General features: G+C 41.1%; 1 long non-coding RNA gene across 1 annotated transcript; it reads right to left on the bottom strand.

The window, feature by feature from the left end:
* Positions 1–11,609: 11,609 nt before the first annotated feature.
* On the bottom strand, positions 11,610–21,412 carry LOC308090268. The gene is made up of 3 exons (XR_013933598.1): positions 21,341–21,412; positions 16,235–16,346; positions 11,610–11,737 (listed from the first exon to the last, which is right to left on the bottom strand). It is a non-coding gene; the product is annotated as an uncharacterized lncRNA (long non-coding RNA).
* Positions 21,413–21,617: the final 205 nt, after the last annotated feature.

Genomic DNA, 21,617 nt, shown 5'->3' with positions numbered 1-21,617 from the left:
ATGACTACTTTCTACTTTTGGTACTTTAAGTACATTTTGATGCCAATACTTTTTTACTTTTTGAACACAGGCCTTGAAGTATTGATACTTTTACTTAAGTATAACATTTGAGTACTTTTTCCACCACTGGTAAGTTAAAAAGGCGGTGCCTAAAATCTCTGTGTGAATGCTACCTTACTTTCTTTCTAATATGTTTTGAGCAAATAAATAAATTTAAAGCAATGAGAAAACATCAGTGGAGATCCTACCTTTAAAAAATATATATTGATTCCATTGACATGCTTTTACAGTAATTAATCTCAACAGTGTAACTTTAACACAATGTTGTTTAAACACTCTGTATAAACACTATACTTGGTCCCATCCTTTTTTCCCTCAACACCAAATCTCCTCACCGAAAATTGCAGATCTACAAGCTCATGATGTGAATTTGTAGATTTGCTATTTTCAGCGACTGCTTGCCCATTTTTGCCGAATGTTCGCCTTTTCTGACATAACCAGAATAAGGAGGGATACTAGGGGTCACGTGGTTAAATATATACAAGTATTCCTTCATTGACATTGTTCAAATACTAGTTCAATAAAGCTACTACATTACATTACATTACAGTCATTTAGCAGACTACTAGTAATAATAGTGACATTTACTCACAGAGTAGAGCGCAGAGCAAGGCGCGCCCCATCTTCGGCTGTGATGAACAACTCTGAACAACTTCTACTTCCTATTCACACTGAATTAATAGCTACGAGAGAGAGAGAGAGGGAGAGAGAGAGAGAGAGAGAGAGAGAGAGAGAGAGAGAGAGAGAGAGAGAGAGAGAGAGAGAGAGAGAGAGAGCCACCAACTTTACATATGACCGACTATATGTGATTCTGACCTCGGCCTTAAACCTTTTTAACCCAAAAGTAAACCATAATGTCTCTCGGGCAGCCTACTACTAATGCAGGGGTTTTCAACAGGTGAAGGTATTGCATGTGATCCCCCCCCCCCTGCGTACACACGCACATTTGCGGGTTTTGGGCGGATTGTGTTCGTTTTAGTGTTACTTTATCTCGGTTTCAGGGTTAGGGTGAGCTTCCAACAGTGTATTGGGGTGCCTCGAATATATTTGCAGTTCCATGTAAGCTGTTGAATCTCTGGGAAAGTTGCTGAGAGGCGGCCGCGGAGAGGCGGCGAGGCGGAGAGGCGGAGCACGCAAAGTGCGTCTAATTCTAATAAAATAAAGGTCAATGTGATCTGACGGCCCGGGCCCCCGGAGTCCCGGGCCTGCCCGGACGCTCCGCCACTGCCTATGATGACACGTCAATGTTGTCAGTTACTGGGAGGTCGGAGGTCACTGAATTGACTACAAAGGGAGTTAGAATCTCAAGAAGGGGAAGTGCACCGGATTGCCTGATTGATTGCCTATGACTATAGGCAATCAATTAAATGATTAAAATGTGTTTAATATCAATTAAACGAAACGGGTCTTTAAGATTTTTCATATTCCATCCTGATTGGCTGAGAAAAGCTTTCAAAGTTTGCAGGACTGGTCCGTTTTGAACAAAATGCCTCAAGTCATGAACACAGCGTGCAATTTCCTGCACCGATAACTGCACCGATCTTTTTAACATTTGTATGTGCACCCCCATCCCAGCCTGATTGGTGAATTCTGAACATTGCTCGCCCACACTAACCTACCTGACCTGGCGGAGACCTGTGCTCCGAGGAGCACTTTTTCTAGTTAGGAAATGTGCCCGACGCGTGTCATTGGCTAGCTGTCACAACACAAATCGCACTGCTGGTGTGCAAAAAGAAAACACACAAAGGAATCACACGACACAACGCTGAATTCACGATAGATAGAAATTCTGGCTATCGTGAATTCTATAATAGAATAGATATATAGAATAGGATAGATAGATATTGCAATTAAAAAACAAACAAAAAAAACAATCATTAATTCCAACCTTTCTACCATATAACACAATGATATGTACCTCAGGGTGAATGAAATTTAAATAATCACTTTGATTTGAGTAGCCCTGTCCCCAATCATGTTTTATTATTTTATTATGAATTATTATTAAATAGTATTAGTTCTAATGTTTCTCACCAAATGAGTGATTAATGTACTTTAATGCTTAAAATCTTCCTGAATTGACTCTCCCCCCGTTACGCTGATTCATGACTATTCCTCTAACCACATGACTTCAGAATGTAGCATTCTTCTTTGATAGGAAACCATATACCATAAGTTGCATAAGTATCACTGTTTAATTAGCCTTTTTATCAATGTTTACGCAAAGCCTCACATGAAAAACAGGCTCTGAACAACCTTTCTACTTCCTATTCACACTCAGTGGTGGAAAAAGTACTCACATTTTTTACTTAAGTAAAAGTACAAAAGCGTTGGTATTAAAAGGTATTAAAATGTACTTAAAGTAGATAAAATGTATTCACATCTTTTGAAAATAGCAGATCTACAAGCTCACAATGTGTCACATTGAAGCATTGTGAGCTTGTAGATCTGCTATTTTCATATGGTCGAAATGTATATATATATGGTCGAAATGTATATGTAGGGATGAAGTGGTTAATGTACCTTTTGTGATAATAATCAAAATCTGCAAAGTAACTAGTATTTTTTTATTTATTTTTTAAAATACTTAGTAGTGGAGTAAAAGTATAATATTTACCTCTGAGATGTAGTGGAGTAGAAGTAAAAGTACTGATAATTGGATAATTGGAAATTGTACTTAAGTATAGTACATGAGTACATATACTTAGTTACTTTATACCACTGTTCATACTGAACTAATAGCTAGAGAGAGAGAGAGAGAGAGAGAGAGAGAGAGATTAACCTTTTTTCTCCGTGGTGGAAACCTTTTTCTTCTTTAAAGTATTTTCAGATCCGCTCTTCCTTCCTCTTTTTCTGGAAGCGAGGCTGAGATGAAGATGTGATGTCATTCATTGCGGCTCTAAATAGATGTTCTTTCATTATGCATGGTTTAGAAGTGCAAAATAAATGTCTTGCATACAAATTGTGTCTTCCATGATGAGACAAAGGGTCATTCCATCAATATATTAATCATAAATGAAAAAGAAAATGTTAATTCTGACCTTGGTTCTGGTTGGTTGGTTGACCTTGGTTCTGACCTTGGCCTTTGACTTCTTTTTTTAACCCAAAAGTGAAGTATGTCTTATAGGGCAGCCTACTACTAATGGGCCATACCATACCTCATCTTTCTTGTCGCCTTGTCAAGTTTAACCCATTTAATCCGGGAACACATCTGTGTCATTTTAGATTGTTTTGGCTATTCAAAAATATTAGATATACAAGCTCATAGCGCGGCACCGAGTGCAGCGCTATGAGCTTGTAGATCTGCTCTGCGATTTTAGAAAAATCGTGAAAATTGGTGCAAATCTTTGAATGTAGCCTATATATTTTTTAAAGCAGTTTTTTTAAACTCAAATCATTGCTTCTGGGGGTCCCCGGAAAACATATTTTGAGATCAAATACATATCATTTTGGGGGATCCTTGACACTTTGAGACCCACTGATATTATAGCAACATACTTTTTAATTTTTTAAACGGTTAGTATTTAGAAGACATTTTGTAGAATACATTAATGCATTTATTTTCACGATTAATATTTTTTTTTGCAGATCTACAAGCTCGTAGTGCGGCACTCGGTGCCATGCTACGAGCTTGTAGATCTGCTATTTTTTGAATAGCGAAATAAATCTGAAAATGACACACATGCGTTCCCGGTCTTAATGGGTAAATGAAAATCCTATAATTTCTTATTTGATATATTTACAATATCCTTAATGTTTCACGTTGCTGCAGGCAGGGCGACAAAGAATCGACTTTATTTCACAAGTACGTTTTACAATATCGTTGCAGTCGGTCTGAACCTTGTGTGTCCAAGACCGTTACTTTTCAGGAAATGGAAAAAAATTAATATAAAAATAAATTTAAAACATAGGACTAAAATTCTGTTAAAAACGTATATCTGTGTACGTGTGCCTAAAAGGCAGCGAGAACAGACTATATGGTCTCTGTCGGGCGGAAACCTCATATGTCCAAAACTTTTCAGGATTCAAATTCAAAAACGGCAAAAGTAGCAGATCTACAAGCTCAAGACGCGTGGCTTTGCAGATCTGCTACTTTTGATGCTTTCGTGTGTCGCTGCAGTATGATCAGGTAGGGCGTCAATTAACGAAGAAACACAAAAAGTCATAATACGGTGATAAGAGGTTTCTGCTCGACAGCAACGATATAATAAGCTATACTAGACACTAAACACTAGGCTGGTATGACAGTCCTCTCTGTCCACAGAGGAAAACCACATTCACACATACATCATCCATCACAGTGCTGATGTGTACATATGATACCATATTGTGTGTGTGTGTGTGTGTGTGTGTGTGTGTGTGTGTGTGTGTGTGTGTGTGTGTGTGCGTGTGCGTGTGCGTGCGCGTGCGTGTGCGTGTGTGTGCGTGGGAGGAGAAAATAAAATGAATGCTGATATTTTCTTTGATTTAGGCTTAAGGTCATTACACACCGGCGATTATGCGAATATACGCAACATTCGGACTCGGTCCGATTAAATAAAAGACGCTTTTTCGCTCCACGAAACTGATTGCATTGACTTTATAAGGTTTTAAACAAAAAACGTATTATTCGCATGAAAAAATCGCCCCCGGTGTGTAAGGACCTTTAGTCTTAGTCTTTTGAATAACACACCATTTAGTTTTAGTCCTATTTAAAATAGGACTAAAACTAAATGGCGAATATGCGAATATACGCAAAATTCGGACTCGTTCCGAATAATTAAAAGACGCTTTTTTCGCTCCGCGAAACTGGTGTGGAAGCTTGCATTGACTTTGTAAGGTTTAAAAAAAAAACGTATTATTCGCATGAAAAAAATCGCCCCGGTGTGTAAGGACCTTAAGACTAAACAATTTTCAGAAGACTAAAATAGGCTATTTTAGTCTTCTGAAAATTGTTTAGTCTTAGTCTAGTCTAGTCGACTAAATATCAAAACCTTAAGTCTTTTAGTCTTTTAGTCTTAGTCTTAGTCGACAAAATTAACACTGTTCCATTATGCGTCCTCCATGGGGTTACAAAAACACTCTAACCGAAAGAAAGATTGAGCAACTATGCTCTATTTTTCATATTAACTACTATGGCTACTCGTTTACAATCAAGCTGTCAAAAACACAGAGTTGGGCGTGAAAAAACACAGAGTTGGGCGTGAGTTGTTTTCTCTCTCTCTCTGTCTCTCTCCTTTACCTCCTTCCACGATCAGAAAGTCAGTTTCCATATTAACAGAAAACACTCCACACAAAGCTTCATATCCGCATGAAAGCATCAAATAACCAAAGTAGACAAAATAGTTAAAGGGATATTTCACTTTCAAAAAAACTTTTGGTCATTTTATCGTCTACTCAGGCCTTTGTGAGCCCCCCAGACAGTTTTTAAGTTGCTCGATTCAGTATTTATACATTTGATATTCATTTTATCAGACACGCCCCCTTCCTATACAAACCCATTGTAACTTCAAACTCCATTTTGACCATGTTAGATTCATCAAAAACACCCGTCCTTGGTTCTGGTGACTCAACCCACCCCCCTAATGCGCGAGGGGGCCGTGTTTTTTCAATTACTTTTTTCATTTATTTTAAATATTTTTTTGAAAAAATAAAATACAATAAAAAAATAAAATAAAATAAATGAAAAACATAATCGGAAAAACACGGCCCCCTCACGCATTAGGGGGGCAGGGTGAGTCACCAGAACCAAGGACGGGTGTTTTCGACGAATCTAACATGGTTAAAATGGAGTTTGAAGTTACAATGGGTTTGTATAGGAAGGGGGCGTGTCTGATAAAATGAATATCAAATATATAAATACTGAATCGAGTAACTTAAAAACTGTCTGGGGGGTTCACAAAGGCCTGAGTAGATGATAAAATGACCAAAAGTTTTTTTGAAAGTGAAATATCCCTTTAAAGAGGCTAACTAACCACAGAGTGCAAAGAAAGAGTAGCCTGTCAGACAACCCAAAATGCAACACCTCTGGCAAACACAATAATGTGATCATATACTGGCATGAAATGTGACACACAAAAAACTCAGCTTGTCGACCTACATAGAGGTTCCACTTGCTACTTTTGATACTTTTGTGTGACGCTGTAGTATGATAAAGTAGGGCGTTATAGAGATGAGAGGTTTCTGCCCGACAGCAACAGCATAGTATCATTAATTGACTAGTTATGTGGAAGGGGTGTAGTGGCAACTATACTAGGGAAGTTTTAATGGTATCACTAAAGTAAAATGTGAGAGATGAGTTGTGTGGTAGGCCCATATACTGTAGACCAGTGGTGGGTCTCAAAGTGGGGTCCAGAAATCCCCAGGGGGCCTTGAGGTTATTCCAGGGGGTCCCTAGATTGTTGATAGTAAGGAACCAAATGGACCCTTATGGATCTGTAACTCTTGAGAGAGTACAAACGTAACCGGTTACATTTGTACTCTCTCAAGATTTAAAATACACTTTTACAGTGTAGATCGGGATCCCAGAGATAAAAGATCGTATGAAATTGGGGGTCCTTGTAATCAAATAACGTGACATTCACTGCACACTACAGGTTCAGACGTGTAGAGTTCGGGCCGCTATGTGGCAGTGGTGGAAAAAGTACTCAAATGTTTTACTTAAGTAAAAGTTCTCTGTTACAAGTAAAAGTCTGGTGTTCAACATTTACTTGAGTAAAAGTACAAAGGTTTTGGTATCAAAATGTACTTTAAGTACCAAAAGTAAAAGTAGCCCTACTGAAATGTTTGAAAATAGCAGATCTACAAGCTCACAACGCGTAAGCTCACAACGCGTCGCGATGCGACACGTTGTGAGCTTGTAGATCTGCTATTTTCAAATAGCCTAGGTATAAAATTAAAGTGGTTAATGTATGTTTCGTAATATCATAATTTATAGTAACTAGTAACTAGTAACTAAAGTTTTCAAATAATTGTAGTGGAGTAAAAGTACAATATTTGCCTCTGAGATATATAGTGGAGTAGAAGTAAAAGTACAGAAAATGGGAAATACCCCAGTAAAGTAAAAAAAAAAACCTCAAAAGTGTACTTAAGTACAGTACTTGAGTAAATGTACTTAGTTACTTTACACCACTGCTACGTGGCCTTCCCTTCTTCCTTCACAGGTGTTGCCAGTGACACTAATGGAGGCTCTGTTCCATTCTGTAGGGTTGTAGTACTCGAGACTGCTCTCGGTCTCGCCCATAATTTGACTCGGTCGGTCTTGACTCGGTCTCGGACTAAGGGACTCGGGACTCTACCCCCACCGAGTCCACTCGAGTCCAAGACAAGTCACTACAATGCAATGAAATAATTTTATTATACCCATATTATGAGGAGCCTAGTCACATTAACATTCTAAGAGAGCTGTCTGGCGCTTATGGACAGCTGTCTGGAGCGCATCATCTCGTGGTTGACAGCGCAGCAGCAGCAGAACACACTCTGCCATGTCACTCTAGTTTATATTCTTTTTAAATTATTTCCACTAACAGCGCAAGCTTTCCAGCTCTGTTTATTTATTTATTGTGTGTTCACTGTGTAGCCTAGCTGTGGTTGTTTTAATAAACGAGATCCTCTAAAGATGATTAGGACGGCTTTCAGTAAGGTTTCCTTGCGCACATTATTGATTGTCAGTGGCTGGCAGTGCCTGTGCGCATCTAATCACAAAATCCGACGCTTGATCAACAGCAAAATATAGATTAATACATTTGACAGTGAAATCCCAAAATTATTTGGTCTTAATATCCAGTAAGCAATAGAAATTAACTGCAAACAAATTCAAAGTTATAGGCTATCAATATCACTCAAAAGTAGAGAGAAGCTGTGACCTCACCTCACACAGGACAAGAAATAAATAATCCTTTTGCAAACAACATCCATGTTCTGTTTGTTTGTCAACAATGATCTAATGGAAAGTTTATTTCAGCAGATAGAATGTGACAGTTTGACATAGTTTGAGCCGTTTTTGCTGCGCAGCACAGTCCTGTTTAATTTCATTGCCTTCACCTGTTGTTCTGCTGTGTGCAACAGGGCATATCTCCGCCAGGCCAGGTTTACCTACCCAGGCCGTGAAATTCATAGGCAGTCATCGTAGCCTAGAATGAAATATGCTAAAACTGACTCATGTACTGATACAGAACCGTCGCTGTTGGGTGGAAACCTTGTATGTTCCTTGTTTTATTATTATTTAAAAACAATTTAAAATGGTGAAAATAGCCAATCTACAAGCTTCAATTATTAATAATTAAGAAATATTGTATTTTAAATAGCGCAAAATCAACTAAAGTCGTTGTTATTGCAAGTTCAATCACATTTCATTTGAATGAAAATAATTTGTGGGGAAAATACATAAAATCTGTGAATCTAGTGTGATTCATATGACCCCTACTTCAGTCAGTGAAGTCCAAGGCTGAATGTGACAAATATTGAGACCCATATAACTTAGTACAAATATTGGTCATTTGCCAATACATTATTTTGTGAAATAAATGGGTTATATTACACAGATAGTTATACTATTCTTGTACTATATTAAAATAAAATCATCCTTAACCTTCAAATTAAATTCATTATGTCCGTGGACTTTTAAAAAATGCCCTGGAATTTGGCCTTTGTGTACAACACCAAAGGCCAAGTGGCCTTGCCCCTAAAATGATGAAATTCCAGGCCTGGTCACAATGCGTCACCATGGGATGCATTGTGAGCTTGTAGATCTGCTTTTTTTAAAATATATAACTACTCTAGCCTGTTATTATTATGACGTTTACATATTTTAAAACTGAAGATGCAAACGCATATTGAATGACAGTGTGTTTAAATCGAATGTCTCACCAGTGTTTGAAACACTGATTCATTGCTGGGGGTGTGAGACTTAGTCATTGATTGGTCATAGCTTTACCATTCACATGTAATTCAGTCATTAAAGTAGCACATATCGATGTGTAATGGTGGCTCCTTGTCATTATTAAAGGGGAGTAGTTTTCATTGTTCTGTCTGTAAGGAACATTAATGTGTAATGATGATAATGGCTCATTGGTCAATTTGGTCATTGTTGTTGTTTGGTCTAGGTTTACCATTGAGATGTAATTCATTCAGTAAAAATAACTAAAAAGCTAATTGCTCTGCCATTCATTAAAAGATGCAAAGCATTTTTTTAAATGTCAAAATAAAAACAAAACAAAACTAGAAAAAGTGCTCCTCGGAGCACTTTACTTTACTTTTTACTTTATTTGTTTATTTAGACAGGACAGAGCATATTAATGAACGTCACATGAATGTAAATACACCGGATTTAGCACAGGTCTCCGCCAGGTCAGGTAGGTTATTGTGGCTTCCTCTGCCTTGTGTGAATAGTGGAAATTTCACGGAAATCGCATGCTGCATTCATGATTTGAGGCATTTTGTTCCAAACTGACCTATCCTGCAAACTGTGGAAGCTAAAGTTAGCCAATTAGGATGCAATATGAAATATCGGACACATCTGTCTTGATCACATGACTATAGAGATACTGTGTACTGATTTGCGTGATTTTTGGACAGAATCTGAAGGAGTAACAGCAACAAATTTGTTTTACAAATCCGGTGGTCGGTCTCGACTCAATCTCGCCTCCCGTCGGTCTCGGTCTCGACTCGGACTCGACCCCCTCCCTGGCCTCTCGGACTCGGTCTTGACTCGGACTCGCCCCCCCTCGGACTTGGTCTTGACTTGGACTCGCCTACAACCCTACCATTCTGGTCAAACAGAGTCAGGGTGCTGATATTGTGGCTCACTGGAAACATTCTGCTACACCAGTGGGTCTTCAAAGTGGGGTCTGGGGTCCATGGACCCCTCTTTGAAGACCATGGTTCCTTGAGGGTTGTTCCAAATGACCCCTTATTGGTGTGTAACTCCATGTACACATGGAAGAGAGTGTACACATGGACATGTAAGGGTCCATATGGTTCAGATGGTACTCAGATCACATCAGCGCTGGTATGTACACGTCTGCTATACAATTACAATACCGGTGGTTCTCAAACTTTTAAATTTCAAGTGTGTCTTGTCAGGGTTCTGTGTGTGTGTGTGCCTAATCATTGTCTGTTGCAGTGTTGGTTTGGAGGGTGGAGTCTGAGACAATCAGGGGAAGGGGAGACACCTGGCCATTATCTTCTCAAGCACTATAAAGGCAGCTCCCCACCGCACTGATATTGGTTTGACTCGGCCGCGGAAGGCATTGGAAAGCGTCTCCTGCCGACAACCTGTTGTAGACAGCTCCGTGCCGTCGGGTCGGAACTTCTAGACTACCGTCGAGCGACCGAGCAGGTTCGGTCTTGTCCCGACCGGTAGAGCCGCCGATAGCCGCTATAGCTTGTTTGGTCAGACAAATCAAAGCACGAGTAAAGAAACAGTTGTTGCCCCTTCCCTAGCCCCTTTAATCAGTGTTGCCAGTGTCTTTTTCTGTAAGGTTGCTTGTAAAAATTGATAGTTGCGGCTTTTTTGGGTTTGTTAACAAAGTGTTGTTGCTTATTTAGGCTTGTTTCCAAATGTTTTAATTATTATTTAAACCAATGGTTCTCACATATTTTCATGACAATGTTTTGTGCATTTGTGTTGTTAGAATGTTATAAATATTCCACATTTTATTGCAAAGGTTTCTGAAAATAGCCGATTTACAAGCTCACAACACGTCGCATCGCCAAAGATTGTTAATTTAGGGAGACTATCCCACTATCCCAATTGGAGCCACTAGGTGAAATAGTAAACAAATCCTACAAATGGTCTCCTAAGTAGGCGTGGTCTGCGTGGTCTACGTGGTCTCCATCGACCATCCCACCACCCTCCCCCTCCCCTCTCCCCGGCTGTTCCGGTAGGAGTCACAAAAGAGACTCTTTGTGTCTGCTACTGGAACCGCTGCCGGTCATCAAATTATTGACTTCTCTCACCACATCGGTACGTGACAACGGCCCCTCTTGTACACATGTGTGTTTCAACAAGGAAGTGGAGTCACTCAGCCGTAGGCCTATCACAATTATTACATACTCGTCTAAACGCAATTATATATTATTTTTGCATAATCGTCTTATCGTTTCCATGATGAAAGATTTTCACATATTTTCAAACATTTTCAAAAATAGTGGTATTAGCAGATCTACAAGCTCACAGCGTGTCGCCATGCTTGTAGATTGGCTATTTTCCACTATTACAAGTTGTTTTGGAAAGTACAAAGTTATTAAATATGTCAGTCATGTCCTTGTATACTTAGGTTAATTGTCATATCTGCCCCGTGCAACTTCAAAGCCTACAAGCCAAACATAAATGTATTTTTTATTCATGTATGTTCCAGTGTTCAACGTCAAAAACACATTAAATCGTTAATCTTAATTAAGTAAAATCTCATAATGGTGGCAGGACTAACTCAGCCATCCAAAGCTCACACTACAAAGGGTTCATTGTTGATTTATTTTATTATGATAATACAACAACATGGCATTCCTCGAAAAAAAATTAAGAACAATTGTCATCTTGGCATGTAGACTGATCTAGTTGAGCACCAGTTTGGGTTGACCATCTTCCCCTCTCTCTCTCTCTCTCTCTCTTCCTCTCTCTCCCCAGGTCTTCCATGATGGACTGGTGAATGTATTGCTTCTCATGAAGACTGGCCTTTCCTCTCTTGTTCGATGGCTGCACCAGAAACAACAAGGTATTATTATTATTAAATGTATGCTGGCATCACAACTATATGATCAAGCTTCTCCATCTGCTGCAGTGTAGTCCAAACATAGGATTGCGGACCCACATTGGGTCATAGACCCATTTGTATGGGTCACGTGCAATCATCTTTTTTTATTTAACTTTCCTACAAGTTTCTGACATTTCCTAAACATTTAGTAACATAAAAAAGTAAGTAAAACGTAACGCGTTGACACTGGACGCGTTGTGAACAAGAGAGTATAATGTCTTGTCATCTCTCCTCATCGCTGGTGAAAATAGCAGATCTGCAAGCTCACAAACGCGTCGCTTTGCACCGCATTGCACCGCATTGCAAGCTTGCAGATCTGCTATTTTCACTACTACTGGTTTCTAATTTAGGAGATTTCTGTGATTGTTTTTATATTATTCATGAAATTATTTTTGAATTTTTTTTTAAATTTGTTTTCAACTCTGAAAATGTGCGATTGTTTTTGTGGAAATCTTTTCGAAAAAAAGAAGAAGAAAACATTCTCTGTTTCATTCAAAATGTAATTGAGTAAGAGTACAAAAGTATTGGCATCAAAATGTACTTAAAGCACCAAAAGTAAAAGTACTCATTATAATAGAATGTCCAATTTCAAGTGTTCTAATGTAAACAAATCCCTTGAAAATAGCAGATTTACAAGCTTGTAGATTGGCTATTTTCAAATCGCTAAAATGTATAGGGCCAAAATGAAGTGGTTAATGTTGTGTAATAATAATCCAAATCTACAAAGTAACTAGTAACTAAAGTTTTCAAATAATCGTAGTGGAGTAAAAGTACAATAGTTGCCTTTGAGATGTAGTGGAGTAGAAGTAAAAGTATTGGAAATTGGAAATACTCAAGTAAAGTCCAAATACCTTAGAATCGTACTTAAGTACAGTACTTGAGTACATGTACTTACTTACTTTACCACTGCCACCTAGCCACCTGGCATGCACACTACAGCGTTTTCAATCACTGTTGCGTCTCTGTGTAAACCAAGGGCCCAGCTTCCTGCTTTGAAATTGAGTCTATATAGGAAGTGACAGTTCATATGAATGGCCTGTAGTTTCACTGTTTTACCCCTGCTGGTGTCAGAAATATTTTTTCTCCATTCAACTGGGTGGGTTTTTGACTTAACTTTAGACTTGATTTTATTACCTTAATACACATTGTCATAAATACTGTGCTTCCAGTCGCTAGTTTAAAATCTTCTTTCAATCACCATGATATGCGTTTTGGTAAATGATGGTCCCATTTATTTTAAAATTGACGATAAAGTAGGGTATGCTCTAGGATGGGCGGGATGATTTGATTGAAAAGCTACACAACCAATAGCATTCATTTAGCGATTGATTTCCGGTTGCTTTTTTGTATACATTAAAGATGGCGGATTTGAAATTGTTGAAAAATAGGCTTCTTTTACGGTCTGTAGAGTCTGGGGTGTCACTTTGTCCATCTCTTTTATACAGTCTATGGTGTAAACCTGGGGTCTTCAACGTTTTCAGGCCACGGACCCCCTAGCTGAGAGAGAGATGAAGCAGGGACCCCCACTATATTGTTTAAAATTGTGTTTCAGATTAAACTTTTTTTGTTTACTTGGTCTGTTCTTTTTTCCCTCTACACCTATACCTCTATAGCCAAAAATACCAGATCTACAAGCTCACAACGCCTCGCGCTGTGAGGCGTTGTGAGCTTGTAGATCGACGATTTTTGGCTTAAGTTCTCCTCAGAAAAGGGATGCCAGGGTTCAAGTGGTTAAGGTCACTGTCGCCATGGTTACAGGGCTGCCCAGCTATGGGACGAACTGCCTCCCGGGTTGCCAGATCATGTGCACATATCCCCCCACGGATGCGTCAACCGGGTATGGACTAGTTGCTATAAACTAAGGGCCCGTACAGACTGCAGGAGATTGGGTCCGATATTGCTGTCGCCGAAATTTTTTGGCGCTCGCCGACAAAACCTCCCGATCTGACGCAGATCGGCCTTTGATCTGCGAGATAATGCTCGCTGTGTGTGAAAGGCACCGCGAGACGATATGGCCGCGATTATCCGCTCTGCGACGGCTTTCCGACCGTTTTCAGATAACTACCATGTTAGATATTCAGCTCTGTCTGGGACAGGACAGCAGACAATATCATACAATATGAACGGGGCTGCGACCACCTTGCGAGGAGATGCACGCTACAGCCAATGAGAGCACATTACAGCCACCGTGGCCAGGGGAGCGTCGCTGGATCTGACCACAACAAACAGTCCCTACCGCAATATTACCGTCCAGTCCTGTATTAAGTTAACATTATAAAACAAAATGAGAGAGTGAGCGAGCCTGGTGGGCTGTTTATTTTAGAGGAATTGTACAGAGAGAGAGAGACAGACAGACAGAGAGTGAGAGCGAGAGCGAGCTCTGTGTGTGTGTGTGTGTGCGCAGCATGTGCACGTTGTGTCAGAACAGCGTTGCCAGATGTTGCGAGAGAAATAAGCAACCAGGTCTATGAAAACAAGCCCAAGAAAAGGCCACTTGAGCACTTTAAACCTATTTACAAATACATTGGATGTTTGAAAATAGCCGATCTACAAGCTCACAACGCGTCGCAGCTATTTTCAAAGAAAAATCTTGAGAAAATTGTGGAATATTTTCCAAATCCACACAAATCTTGTATGGGGGTCTATGATGGCACAACATATTTACAGAAGGGGGGTCTGCGGACAAATACATATGTGTTGTTTAAACCACTGGTTTAATCAACATTAGGAAACAAGGCCAAATAAGCAACTATACAAATAAGCCCAAAAAATGCACCCCGCAACAACCAATATTTACAAGCAACTCTACAGAAAAACAAGCCCAAAGTCGCTTATAATAAGCGGACATGGCAACGCTGTCACTGACCGCTTCTGCGCACTTGACGTGCGAGAGAGAGAGAAAGAGAGAGAGAAAGAGCGAGAGAGGGGGGAGAGGGAGAGAGGCATATCACGGGATACGTCGATTAAAATGAATTGGAATAACTCAAATGTATGTATTGGGTCTGACTCTGGAGATAGCATCCTAGTGAACTATCCTACAGTGTGTCAGCCCTTGTCGGGGATCAATCCTGTTGTGAAGACCACAACGATATTATGACAGCCGATTTCAAGAAATAAACTCCTGCAGTGTGTAATGCTTAACGATCAGATGACTCCCCGACCACTTTAAAATCCTACAGTCTGTACCTGCCTTAAGTGTTTGTTCAGTAACAGGGGTCTACCTCCCTGTCTCTGCAGCTCAGAAATTAAATTTTCAGATTGGGATACACATGTTATCCAATCAGGATACGGAACTCTTACAGGATACAGGATAAACAAGTTAAATTGGAAGTGATAAAACACCAGACACAAATGGAACTGGAAGGAACCCTATAAAATGAGAAATGATCTGTGTGGGGCTTTCTCCCCTGATTGGATGAAATTGAAAGTGTGTGTGTGTGTGTGTGTGTGTGTGTGTGTGTGTGTGTGTGTGTGTGTGTGTGTGTGTGTGTGTGTGTGTGTGTGTGTGTGTGTGTGTGTGTGTGTGTGTGTGTGTGTGTGTGTGTGTTATATTATATTACCCTGGCTTCTTTTGTCGTCAAATAAATGGCCAAAACCAGCAATTACCGGCCTCAGAGAAAGCTCTTTGGATATCATGTCCGGAGAGATAAACATGCATTGAGCATTACCTTTTTACACTGACGAAAACTAAATCAAAACTAAGACTAAATATGTTGGCAATATCGTCAACAAGAAAAACTAGACTAAAATGTTAGTGAGGGACTAGTGGAGAAGAGATCCAGTAGAACTAAAAGACAAGTCATTTTATGCTTGGTTGCGCTCGGGTGTTGCGCTCTGAAAATAGCCGATCTCGCGTTGTGAGCTTGTAGATCGGCTATTTCCAGCATGCAACCAAGTGTAAAATCAGCCGTTACGACGCCATCAAGGCACCGCCAAAATACATCTTAGTCGACTAAATCAACTGTAGATTTAGTCGACTAAAACCTTATGATATTTAGTCGACTAAAACTAGACTAAACCTTTTCAGATGACTAAAATATGACTAAAACTATTTTATGCAAAAGACTATAACGAAAAAACATCACATGGATGCACCTGGGACGTATCATCAGTGTTGTAGCCTGGGGTCATAGGATGTTTCGGGTCTCGCAACATACACCCTCGCCCAGGTGACCCAGCCAGGGTTGATCAAGCCCCGACTTACGTCCCAGGTACTGTAGCTACCCACGGTCAGTCCTAAATAGGGAAAGACAGGGCCACTCAATACGCTTGTCCGAAACTACTATGGCAGGAATGGGGGAGAGGAGAGGCTCTGGCACGTGGAGGGACTAGGCTCTGTGGATGGCCTCCTGTGGATGGCCTCTATGCATGCACACACCCCTAACGAGATCTCTGAGACAGACAGACAGACAGACAGACAGACAGACAGACATACATACTCTCTTTGGTGGGCAGAGGGTTTTTCACCCTGGTCTCTGTCTTCCTCAGCTTGTTCTTGTCGAAGCTGACGATCTCCACCAGGTCTGGTTTGTCTGACATGATGACTGGAGTCTAGAGAGAGAGAGACATAGAGAGACAGAGAGAGAGAGGGAGAGGGGGGAGGGGAGAAGAGAATGAGAGACTATGCACCCACTGCACACAAAATGTGGTGTATTTGGTCGCAGACCCCATCTCAAATTATTATGTTCTAGGGACCCCCCCCCAGAAGCAAAGATTTGAGTTACAAATGTTCGCTTTAAAATATATATATATATATTCAAATAGCAGATCTACAAGCTCGTAGCGCTAGTAGCTTGTATATCTGCACATTCTTTGAATAGCCAAAGAAATCTTAAAATGACACACATGCGTTCCCGGATTGAATGGGTTAAAAGACAGTTAGGACATCGGTGGGTGAAGCGGGGGGTGTAGAGGAAGACCACGAGACAGCATGTGACTCAATAACTGTTTCGTGTCCAGCTGGAAGTAAACCAACAATGCTTGACATTACAGTATATCGACTCTGTCGGGTGGAAACCTCATACGTTCAAAACTGTTACTTTACAGGATTCAAATGAGAAAGTAGCAAAAACAGCAGATCGACAAGCTCGAAACGTGTCGCTTTGCGCCGCGTTTTGAGCTTGTGGATCTGCTATTTTTGACGCTTTTGTGTGACGTACGCGGTAGTGTGATCAAGTAGGGCATTAACTTACGAAAAAGACACAAAGTTAAAATATGGAGATAAGAGGTTTCTGCTGGACAGCAACCATATGCGGATCTAGGGCAATGCGCTGCATCAAGTCAGCTGTGTCAGCAACGCCCCCATTATGCACTCCTTAGTTTTTATACCAACCACACTGCAAAATGCTGAGTGTCAACGTAACCACTGAAAAGGTTCTTATGAGGACAACCTCTGATATATACTGTACATCAGTGGTTCTCAAACTTTCTCTTGTCAAGGACTCCCAAAATTATACGTATTTGGGTGCGGACCCCATCTCAATTTTAGTTTTTGTGCCAGGGACCTCCAGAAGCAAGAATTTAGTTAAAAATAAATATATATATATTCAAAGACTTGCAACGATTTTTCAAACATAGCAGATCTAGACATGCTATGAGATTGTATATCGGCTATTTTGTAAAAGCCAACCTATAAAATATGATTTAAGTGGTTACAATGATTGTGTCACAACTAATTTAGCTGTGGACCCCCTGGTCAGAAACCTTGCCTACCAGTGACATCATTGATGGGGATTTACAAGCTAATAGAAACTACAGCCTGTTAATAAAATATCAACTGATGCACACACTTGGACACATCATCAGTGTTGTTTCCTGGAGTCACTGGGTGTTTGGGGTCTTGCAACAGACACCCTCCTCCAGGCGACCCGACCGAGGCTGATCAGACACCGGCCTGTGTCCAAGTGGCATGCTACTGCCCCCTACTGTCTCTTGAGGGGGCTTAGGGTGGCAGGTGAGATGTTAGCAGCAGGTGAGGCTCTGGGCACTGTGGGTTGCCTCCGGGGCCTGGCCGCTCCTTCGTCTGACCAGAAGTGAGCCTTCTTCCGTGCGTTGCGTCGTCGTTGCTGCTTGGACACAAACATCTCATTCTGCCTTTTTCAAACCCTCCTTGCAGGTTTTACCGCAGTCTGTAGCTTTTGGCTTTTTCCTCTCAGAAGAAGTGGTTAGGGCTGCCAACCCTCTCTACCGAGGGTCGCCGTCTCTCCGGCCGTCCTCTGTCTCTCCAGATGTCACCACGCTGTTCATGGTCGTCACCCAGTCTGTTCCTGGTTGTCACTGGTACTCCCACTCCCAGAGTTTACAGTTAATAAAACATCAACTGATGCACAAACGTGGACACATCATCAGTGTTGTCATCATCAGCCTGTCTCTTCCTGGAAAGAGTGTTGGGGGAGAGGAGCGCTTTTTTCTTGCCTCACAGTCCTTACTAGTGAACAATGAAATAGCTTCTACAGCGACGATATGCCTAATTTGACTAATTTCATTTACAGTATAGGACAAATGTATGTGACCGCAAAGAAGACAAAATGAAAGTGTGGGGAGGAGGGGAGGGGGGGGGGGGGTTACAGTCAGCGCTTTTCCAGCAGCGCTTCCGTTGCACCGACAGTATTGGAGGAAGCATTTAGCAGATTGTGTGAGTCAACAGTCTTGTACTCAGGGGGACTGGGTTGAACGTGCTTTCAACGTCTGAGAGTGAAAACATGGAGCGAGTATACTTTTACTTCTACTCCACTACATATCAGAGGCAAATGTTGTACTTTTACTCCACTACAATTATTTGAAAACTTTAGTTACTAGTTACTTTGAGCGGATCCAGGGTGAAAACATGGAGGTTGCAGTGCAGTTGTCAGTGGGGGATAAATGTGATCCACCCCGCCCTCCCATACACACATACAACCAACCACCTGCTGCAACCACATGGCACTGCCATGCTCTACCAGCACACTGACGCGCTGTGTGTGTGTGTGTGTGTGTGTGTGTGTGTGTGTGTGTGTGTGTGTGTGTGTGTGTGTGTGTGTGTGTGTGTGTGTGTGTGTGTGTGTGTGTGTGTGTGTGTGTGTGTGTGTGTGTGTGTGTGTGTGTGTGTGTGCGCGCATGCGTGTGTGTGTGGGGTCTGCGGTGGCCTTGGGTTTTTCGTCTCGTTGTACTGCTGCTAATCAGTCAGATCTCCGACATGTGCCCCACCCCCCCGTCTTCGGTTCATTTGTTCCGTCCTCCACGTTTAGCCCTCCTCTCCTCTCCTCTCCTCATTTCTCCTCTCCTCTCTCTCCTCTCCTCTCCTCTCCTCTCTCTCCTCTCCTCTCCTCCACAGTGATTCAACAGAATGAACCCCCCCACCCTCCTGAAATTCATGACCAATCCATTTATCACACACACACGCACACACACACGCACACGCACACGCACACGCACACGCACACGCACACGCACACACAGAGATTGTACCAGTGCTATTTCTGGTGTGTGGCACCAGGTGCAACGAAGCATATCGTTGTTGTCGGGCAGAAACCTCTTATCTCCATATTCTAACCTTTTGTGTTTATTCGTAAATCAACGCCTTACTTGATCACACTACAGCATCACACGAAAGCATCAAGAGTAGCACGCGCCGCGTTTCGAGCTTGTAGATCAGCTACTTTTGATGCTTTTGAATTTGAATCCTGAAAAGTAACAGTTTTGGACATTTTTGGACTTGAGGTTTCCGCCCGACAGAGACCATATCAAGCCCTTCACAGTTAATATTTCATCTCAAGCTTTTTTTTTTAACAAAAGATACAATATATAAATATATATATTTTAAAATTGTAAAACCTTTTCTCCATGGACCACTTGTAATCATGTCACGGAGCACTAGTGGTCCGTGGACCAAGAAACAGTGCTGCAAAATCAATGGTTTTCTCAAACATTTTCATGTCAAGGACCCCCAAATCAATACAGATTCGGCCGTGGACCCCCGTTTGACAATATATCGTGTTGGTAAAATGTTTTAAACATTTTCACACTTTTTCAGGATTTTTTTTGTTCTTAAAGGAGTAGTTCACCCAACAAATTACTTATTTTCTATCAATTACACACCCTATGAACGTTTGAATTCATGGATTTATATTTTTGTTTTTGTCGCATTCCTAAGACAATAATTTGATGAGCGGCGGAAAGATGCTGATGTAAATACACCTGGTCAACACATTATGGGCTTAAGAATGCGACAAAAACAATAAATAAATGAATTCAAGGCTTCATTGGGTGTGTAATTGATAGAAAATACGTTATTTTTGGGTGAGCTACTCCTTTAAATAGCGGATCGCATAGCGTCGCGTTATGAACTTATAGATCACCAATTTATAAATGGCTGATGTATTGATATAGCAGATTTGTTGATGCTGTATCAAACACTTTTAGCTGGGGACCCCCTGGGACCCCCTCAAGGACCCACTTTTGATAACCAGTTTTGTACAAAGGATTAACCTCTTAAACCCCGCAGCATCCGTATTGTGGGGAAAGCTTTCGCATGCAAGAAAAATAACCGATCTACAAGCTCACACTGCGGCACCTTGTGAGCTTGTAGATCGGTTATTTTCCTTGCGAAAGCTTTCCCACCAACGATAACAGAAGACCGAAAGGACACTAGTGTAGAGCCCTGAGCGACTCCGGTGGGTCAACCATATAATGGGGTTGAAGTGGTTAACGGTCCCTGGGAGTTAACCCTTTAAGGCCTGAGGTTCCGATTCTACAAAATGTCGATCTTTGATGAAAAAGGTATGTTGCTATATCACGTTTTCATGTCAAGGACCTCCACAATCATAAGTATTTGGTCACAGACCACCCATCTCAAGATATTTAGATCCAGGGACCCCCATGAAGCAAAGATTTTAGTTAAAAATGTTTGCTTTAAAAAAAAATATATATATTCAAAGATTTAAGCACATTTTCACGATTCTTCACGAAGAAATGCAGATCTACTGTAGATCTGCAATTTTTGAATAGCCCAAAGTAGTATGGGTTAAAGGAGTGAACACAGTGTACCTTCACTGTGTCTCATCCATCACTAGCATCCATCCATCCATCCATCCATCCATCCATCATGACTCTAAAGCACACTAAGGCTCTAGTGCAATGCTTCTCACACATTGTCAAGGACCCCCCAAATTCAAAACATATTTCGACCACGGACCCCCCCCCCCCCACACACACACCTAGTTGAAAACATTTTGTGCCAGGGATGACCCCCCCCCCCCGCGCGCATCGGAAAAACCCTGACCCACAAGCTCACAATGCATCTATATGCCAATATGTAACAAAGTAGATAGATAGATGCGTAGATAGATAGATAGATAGTATCCATTGAGATAAAGATAGATAGTATCAATAAAGATAGACAGATATACTGTATAAGATAGATAGATAGATAGATAGATAGATAGATAGACAGATAGATAGTATCCATATCAATAAAGATAGATAGACAGATAAATAGTATCCATAAAGATGAAGATAGATAGATAGTATCAATATGGATAGATGGATAGATGGATATATCATCTTACCGTGTAGTAGCAGGCTGTGTGTATAGTGGTGTGTGTGTGTTAGTATAGTGGTGTGTGTGTGTGTGTGTGTGTGTGCGTCTGGCTCTCTGTGCTGCACCGGCTGCTAAAGACTGATTCTGTCTGGGAGGCGAGCTTAAGAAGCCTCAAAGCCCACAACGTGTGTGCGTGTGCGTGTGCGTGTGCGTGTGCGTGTGTGTGTGTGTGCATGCGTGCGTGCGTGCGTGTGACGTCACCTCCGGCAGCAGGGTGTGGACAGAGAATGGGAGCGTTGCTGCGC

Source organism: Gymnoscopelus braueri (assembly GCF_963280865.1).
Source record: "Gymnoscopelus braueri genome assembly, chromosome: 8".
Classification (NCBI taxonomy): Eukaryota; Metazoa; Chordata; class Actinopteri; order Myctophiformes; family Myctophidae; genus Gymnoscopelus; species Gymnoscopelus braueri.
This window is presented reverse-complemented; position numbering and strand designations above follow the sequence as displayed.